The sequence below is a fragment of the Anas acuta genome, chromosome 3 (assembly GCF_963932015.1).
Source record: "Anas acuta chromosome 3, bAnaAcu1.1, whole genome shotgun sequence".
NCBI classification, from domain to species: domain Eukaryota; kingdom Metazoa; phylum Chordata; class Aves; order Anseriformes; family Anatidae; genus Anas; species Anas acuta.
In genome coordinates this window covers 80,748,220-80,756,645 of record NC_088981.1, presented here as the reverse complement: position 1 = coordinate 80,756,645, position 8,426 = coordinate 80,748,220, and positions in this window count along the sequence as shown.

Genomic DNA, 8,426 nt, shown 5'->3' with positions numbered 1-8,426 from the left:
AAGGATGTTGGGAATACAGTGACACACAAGGATAATATGTACACATACATACATCAGAAACATATTTTTTTCTTACTCTATTTTTCCTTCCATGAACATTAGGGCAGTGAGAAATGGTGAAATTGTATGTTAGTAATGAGCCACGTGGCCATAATAAAACATGTCCAGTGATAGCACACGCCAAAATCCTTTCTTCCTTCCTTTCCTTGCACATTTATCTTCCTTCCTTTCTGTTGCACATTTATCAGTGCCGCCTCCCGTGACAGCAAATCACCCCATCTTTCCACCAGGCTTTGCTTAGCTTGAACCTTTTCACCAACTGCTGCAGCACAGCTAGTAGGATAATCGGGTGCTTTGTGCTTTATCACTTACCTTGTGGTAGCACACGGGGGCCCGTGGCGGGGTTGGAGGAGGCACGCAGGAAAGCAGCAGCCCCGGTAATGCTGAGATGAGGAGCTCAGCCCAAAGACAACAGGTGGGTGCAACAAACAGCCAGAGGCAGCGCAAGGTATCAATGGGGCAATTATGAACAGCGTGACAAGCAGCTGTCACGGAGCACCAGCTGCCTCGCCACCGACATCTCGCACTTAGGAGAGGAAAGAAAGAATGAGCCACCAACAACTGACCCTCCCCCCCGACCCCCACTGACAAAGACGTGTCTAATCGGAGCTGCTACATCAGTGTTTTTTGGTTACTCACGTCCTTTTTCACCCCTACCCGCTTCCCGGTGGATGTTGTACCCTCATTCGTCTGTCATCTCTTGTATTTATGGCATGAAGGGCGCGAAGCAAAACTTTCCTGACCTCATCAGGAAGGAAGGGGAGATTTTAGATACTGGGGTGTGTGTGACATGTTACGGGCAGGAATAGGGGAATATTTTCTTTCTTTCTGTAGCACATCCTGGTAATTTTAGCTGAGGTGCACTATTCTTGGGACTTTGGTGGCATGGCTGTTGTGAGTGGATCTGCTAGTGGATCTGAAGCCTTTATCCATCCCCTAGGGTCATCATAGCAGCGAGCATGCTGGCCAGTATGCTCCACTCCACGATCACATACTGGGAATAGTGGCCAACTTTATATTAAGAAACCTACATGTGTGCTTGTAGGTGTCTGCATGCGAGCTGTCTGCGCTCTCATGGTAGTCAGAGAAGACCCAGTCAATATAATCAGTCCTGGCAACTGATTCTGGTGACCCACCACTGGACGTACTTAAATGCAGACCTTGGGTGCAACCCAGTTCTCCTTAGGGCATCCCATCTTGCCTACAGATGCCTCTCCAGAAATGCATACATCTCCTGTAGGTCCAGGTCATGCCTGCTGCCCCAGGGTAGACATTTCAGGTATGCAGGCACTATGAATGCACCTAGTCTGGGGAACTCAGCCTTAGGTTTCTAATTTGGAGCTGAGTTACTCTGCAGACTTCACTGACTGCACAGACTTGTTCTCTACTGGCATATCTTAGGGGCTTGGACAGCAAGTTAACACCTAAAGACCTGCGTGAACATGCCAAAATGTAGGTGTCTCAATCTAGAGCTGATTCTGTGTTGGGCTCTCTTGTAGTAAGACCCTAAGAAACAACAGATACTTTATTATAAAAGTCATAGCATTTACTGCAAGGACACAGCTGTTAGTTGAGGATCAACTTAAATTAGCACATGCAGAGCTCTGTGCCACTGCAGCAAAACAGCTCCCAGTACCTGAGCTAATGTATTTACAGCTCAGTGCTATCCTTGTGCTGCATTGCTGTCTGCAATGGAAGCACACCTGAGGATTCCTGGTCCTGAGGCTAATGTTGCTGTTGAACCACTCTCTCCAGGATCACAGGTCACTGCACTTAGCAGGAGAAGTGAAGATTAACTTAGTGATGTAGCCATGCATTTTTTTAGTTGGTGCCAAAGCCATTAAACATATAAATCAAAACAAAATGTCCTGCATTTTCTCTGCAGTTTCTCTTGGAGAGATGAGGCATCTGCACCCCACAGCTCAGAAGAACCATGAAGAAAAAAAAAAAAAAAAGAGCTAAATTATTAATGATAGCAGCCACTTGACCAGCACTGCTACTAGCATGGAAAGTGTCCCCAGCCAGAGGCTGATATCAGATTTAAGATTAGCTTCAGGCTTAAACTAACATCAAAAATGTAGACATAGCCCAAACTCTTACATGTGAATAATAATTCATATGTGGAACACATAATGAACAGCAGTGATATATCATGTTTTCTTGATGTATCGCTAAGTTATACCCAACCCACAATCAATCACACAGAGATATGAGTAAATGTGGATTCAGAAGAGGAAGGAATAGTGATTGCAGGCTATAAGGGCGTTTGCAAATGACTTGCAAATGTCAGCCAGGCTTTATTTGCATTAACTAATTTTCAAATCAGAAATAAATGGATTTTTGATTGGTTAAATTAAGAAAGACTTGGGAAAAGAATAAGTGAAAGGAAAAGCATTTGAAAAATGTAATTGCACACTACAATATCCATGAACATTATGTAAGGATTTACAAATCAGCCTTGAATTACCAGGTAGTGGAGACAGGCATTTTGAATTGTTTTTCTGAAACCCTCATGGAGTTCAGAAATAATTCAAGAAGGATAAAGGTTGTCTCAAAAATGATGTTGGAAATGCACCCTCATATTTCAGTTTATAAGGAGCTTCTTAAAAATAATCCCCCCTCTGTATTATTATTTGAAGTAGAAGAAAGAGAAGGAAGTCTAGCTTGGACTACAACCAAGTGAACTTGCCAGCAGAGCTTTGAAGGTATGGCCATCAAAATGTCCATCTCAGCAACTGAACTCCCCTCAAACAATTGCTGCTACCAGCTGAGGGAGGTTTGATGGATGAAAAAAAACCTGCCCAATTCTAAGGAACTTCCGTTTGGTAGTTAAAGGTTCAGTTTACCTCCTGATCACTTGAAATAGATGCATCCGCTACAATTATGCTCTCTTGTTAAGTGGTGGTGTGAAACTAAAAGTTTCAAACTTTTAGTTTGAAACACAGGCTCTTTGTATTCAGTTCATAGCTTTCCTTTGGCTGCTTCCTCTGTTCTCCTTTTGTGCGTATCACATTGAAATCTCCCTTCTTGTAACTGGATGTAATCCCAGTCCCAGTTCCTAATAACAGTGGTCACTGGTGGTAAGCAGCTTTCCAGGGGAAAAACATTATCTGAGGCATTTATAACTGGGCTGGACAAAACAGCCGAAAATGTGTAGGAGGGAGCGGGAACAATTCTGCAGTGCTGAGGGTTGGGCTGTGTGACCAAAGGGGTCTTTTCTATCTCCAATTTCTATGCCTATCATGGAAGCACACAGTCTAATGAGCCAGATATTCAAACATCTTCAGGCAAACCATTTTGGCCAGGAAGAATGTACACTGGATGCTCAACTTGATGCATCTGAAAGAAAATCAATAGTTTTCCAAAGGCCATAATAGGACAGAAATAGTTCTGGCAGTTCTGGATATTTCTCTGTGGAAATTTGTACCATCAGTTATATAAGCAACCAAGTATTTTTTGCATCAAAGGCTGTAGAGAGCAATTTTAGTTACTTTTCCCTTCAGATCTGAGTTTTGCTGTCTTTATATGGATGTCATTAGCATATTTCAGCACTCCAAAGTCTTTTTTGTTTAAGCCACATGGTTTCCCACCCAATGGATTACACTGCAAGTTCTCTGTATTGCAGAAGGTCAAGGAAAGGACCCCCAGCATTGGAAACAATTGTCATGTATGTATGGAAAAGGGGGAACAATCTGTTTGATGGGCTGACCCAGCTTCTTCTACCATATCAGACTTCATGCAGCATTAAAAATACCGGTTGAAGAGCAATCTTAGGGAAAATTTTGCAGGGAGATGTGATGTTCAGACAGTTCAGGAGGAGATGTTTCAAAGCAGGATAGTGGGGAAATGCTCCTCAGGGGGCCATGCCCAGGAGGTGTGTAGGTGGGTGCCATCAGGACTGTGTTTCAGCAAGTGCAGGTCACCTGCCCTACAAAAAGGGAGAGGAAAGGCCTCACTCATCACCCCCAGTAGACTCACCCTTGGAGTACTCAGCCCTGGTGAGGCTGTACCTCGAGCACTGTGTTCAGCTTTGGGCCCCTCACTAAAAGAAGGACATGGAGGCCCTGGAGCGCGTCCAGAGCAAGGCTATGAAGCTGGTGAAGGGCCTGGAGCACAAGGCCTGTGAGGTGCGGCTGAGGGAGCTGGGGGTGTTTGGTCTGGCGAAGAGGAGGCTCAGGGGAGACCTTATTGCTCTCTACAGCTACCTGAAAGGAAGCTGTGGGGAGCTGAGGGTTGGCCTCTTCTCACAGATAACTAGTGACAGGACTAGAGGGAATGGCCTCAAGTTGCACCCAGGGAGGTTCAGATTGGCAATGAGGAGACATTTCTTCTCAGAAAGAGCAGTCAGGCACTGGGACGGGTTGCCCCGGGAGGTGGTGGAGTCACTGCCCCTGCAGGTGTTCAAGGAAAGGTTGGACATCGTGCTTAGGGACATGGTTTAGTGGGTGATGTTGGTGGTAGGGGGATGGTTTGACCAGATGATCTTGGAGGGCTCTTAGCGATCCTTAGTCTCTTTTTAGTGAACCTTAACGATTCTATGATATAAGTGGGTACAAAATTGCCTGTGTACTTGTGGAGACACCTAGCCCCACTGTGTTATCCCATGGGGGCAGCAGGCGGGTAACAGACAGGCTCCGGATCACAGAATCACAGAATTCACATAATTTCTAGGTTGGAAGAGACCTCAAGATCATCTAGTCCAACCTCTAACCTAACACTAACAGTCCCCACTAAACCATATCCCTAAGCTCTACATCTAAACGTCTTTTGAAGACTTCCAGGGATGGTGACTCCACCACCTCCCTGGGCAGCCTGTTCCAGTGCCTAACAACCCTTTCAGTAAAGAAGTTCTTCCTAACATCTAACCTAAAACTCCCCTGGCGCAACTTTAGCCCATTCCCCCTCGTCCTGTCACCAGGCACGTGGGAGAACAGGCCAACCCCCACCTCACTACAGCCTCCTTTAAGGTATCTGTAGAGAGCGAAATGGATGGTACAGCTAAGCCAGTCAAAAATTCTGCAGGAGAATACACACTTAATGGAAAATAACTATTTGCTGAACCTGAAGTACTGAAAGGATCTTGTTGGTTTCCACAAAGTTCCATGTTGAAAAAGCCCTTAAAATTGGGCATTTTTCTTAAAATTGGGCATTTTTCATACAATGTTTTTGGTTTGGAAAAGTTGGATCATCAGTTTCATAAACAAGCTATAATTTCAAAATGATATATATTTTATATTGTTAATAAATCAATATGTTTTGATCACTTGTTTTGTACTCACTATAATACCAATTTCTAAATCAATTACCAAACCAATTATCTATCACAAATGACCACTTTGCTCTGTTACCAATGAGCAAACCAAATATGAATTACCAAACCAATTAGAATACCAATTAACAATTTCCATTGTAATTACCAGTCACTGGTAAGAATTACCCCAACGGCCATTTTGAATAGCAATTGCCAATTAAAATACCAATTACCAAAGCAAACACCAGTTACAGTAACACTTACCAATTAGAATACTAATGAATTATTGCATTACCCTATCTGATATTGTTTATAATTACAATAATTATTATGCTCTATTCATATATAAAAATTAAACTACAAACTCGAAAAAGCTCTCCAAATCAAAACAGAAATAAAACCTTTTAGATGACTGTAATTATATTTCCTCACAGAAATCTGCACAAGGGGATTATAAACCTGGGGGGCTTTTTATGCCAGTGATGAATGAAGAATGTCAGAATTCCCTACGGGATGGAAATTTTTGGCTCCCATTTTTAGCAGCAAAGCTCAGATTGGATGGAAAGCCTACTTGCTCCCAGGCACTCCAGCTGGTAACCTTGGGCTCCCTAGTCCCAAATCCCTGAGGTGGGCAGGGTGGTCTATATGGGCGGTCTGGCAGGGTTGCCGCAGAGGTTGCCACCAGGATGGTTGCAATGCCTTCAGTCCTGTTGGTGGGGCAACCAGGCCTGGGGCAGGGATGGAGGAGCTCCAGGGCTGAGCTGAGCCGATGCTTCCAGCTTTGGAGCTACATGACTCAAATACCAAGTGTGTGAACAGTAGCCATGAAATCCTTTCCCCTTGCTGTGCCCAGCCATGAGAGCACTCTGGCCTGTGGCAGTTCCTGACCTATGCCTGGCCCCAGTCTGCAAACACACTGTTTTTTAACCTTCCCAGGGCCCATACTGTTTGACAGCATGGAGAAGAGCATGCAATGTTTTCTGCCTGTGCCCTCTGTCTGTTTTCCTAGTGATGTAACCTATACAAGTTTTTGGTTCAGGCACCCCATGGAGCTGTAGTTTGGCATTACCATTTCTATGATGGGCTCAGGGACTTGATACACACAGACCTCAAACTGATAGTTTTATTCAGATGCCCATTGCTGATGGGCCTCACATCCAGCAGCATCGCTGCAGTACTGCGGCAGCTCCTCTACATCATGCTATATGAATATATAACCTCCTCCCCAAGCTGTATGAGAGCCCAGCAATACACAGGCTATTGCTCATTACATAGAATCTGTGAGTCCATATGTTCAAATGAGGATGTGTGATACATTATTCACCCTCACAGTAACTTTATAATTGCACATATTTGACTTGCTGGGGCACGTAACATCTCCTAGGTTCCAGTTAGTGAGTTGGAGGCTTCTCTCAGGGAACCAAAATATTACAGGCTAATACTTTTCTCATGGCTGAGCAAGTCCTGTGGGATATTCAGTAGAGAACATACGCCCTGGCAAAAGCCTATGGGTGATCCAGCCTCAGGGGGCTTCTTAGCAGATGCTGTTACTGACAATTTTAACCCCCATGGCATAGATTATGAAATGACAGAAAGTCTGTCTGATTCAGGGACTGAAGCATCCCCAAAGTGCCCAAGCATAACGTCACCTTGCACGAACACAGACTCTGGAAAATAAAGTGGGAAAGGGCAGGAGCAGAGCAAACCTCTTTCCTCAAAGTGCCACAGCATTCAGTAACTCCAGAGAGAAAAATATCTGAAAGGGAAATATTTATTTGGATTAGGAAGGAACGTGTGGCATGAAAAAAATAAAAAGAGAAAATGATCAATGTTCTGCTTGCAGTTCTGGCTTCCCAACAAGTACTTAATCTTTCTCAGACAGGTTTTAAACGATCTTTGTCTCTTTCCAAAAATTGTGTTATTCACTTCTTTTTTTTTTTTTTTTTTTTTTTTTTTTCACATTTCCTGCTGCAAATTGTGAAGTTTAAGACTAAATATTGGGATGCCTGAAGTTTAACGCAACTCTGATTTTCCCTGTGCAGGTTCTGTTTGCAGCCAACGAGCCAGCAACAGATTTTCCTGTAAGCATTTGACCAGGGAGCAACAAACCATCACTTTTTGCTTACATAATAACTTTCATCCAACACGGGCAAATTACGGTAGTGAGCTGGCAATATTATCCACATCACCATCAAAGACAGATTAATCATCTGGTCCAAACTCTCTATTAAGATTAAAATATATCCTTATGCAATACTGCCACTTCATCAGAGCTAGACCAGGGTGGGCTTTTCCTGGACTCCTTAAATTTAGAGAGGAGTGATCATATTTTACCTTGCTTTGCATCAGAGCGCAGTCAATTGATGGAGATGTTCACAGTGCTCTATCATTTTCTCTCCAGTTCATGAAAAGCTGGATTTAGGAACTACAGAGCAGCTGGCCAGCTCATCAAAGCAATTTCACAGGGACTTTTGTTGCCTATTTGTCTGCTTCCACTCTCAGCTCTTTTAGAAATATTTAGGCAAATGTAATGGATTCATGCTGCTAATGGGTCCTTTCTAGTCTGCTTTTTCTTACCACATCTCTAAAAGATTGATCTTCTTTTTCATTTTTGCTGCTCCTGTGCAATGGACTGCAAGTCTGTAATTAACCATCTTTTCTTGCTCTATATTTGATCAGAGAACAAACAAACAAACAAAAACCTCGTCCATCACTTTTTTGGGGGGCGAAATAGAGGATTGTCCTCTACATTTCTAGTCTTTCAGGTGAGCCATAAGTCTGGATAAACAAAAAATGTTTTTTCTCTTGGAAGGACCATACACCGTGGGTTTACCAGTTGAGAGACATGGCCATTCATTGTATCATCTTGGTGGCTTGGGAACATTTTGTTCAATAACTTAACAGGAACTGATAAAACTGCTCAGCGATTGATTCCTATTAACGTGCCATGAACTGGGCAAGGCTCAGGTCTGGAAAAGAACAAGCAAATTTTGGTAACACAGTCCAGGAGCGAGAGCCTATAAAGCAGTGCTTGCTCCTGCAGATGCCTCAAATCTTTAGCTGCATTTTTGACAGCTATATTCTCTAGGATCCTTAAGCACCTGAGCGCCTTATC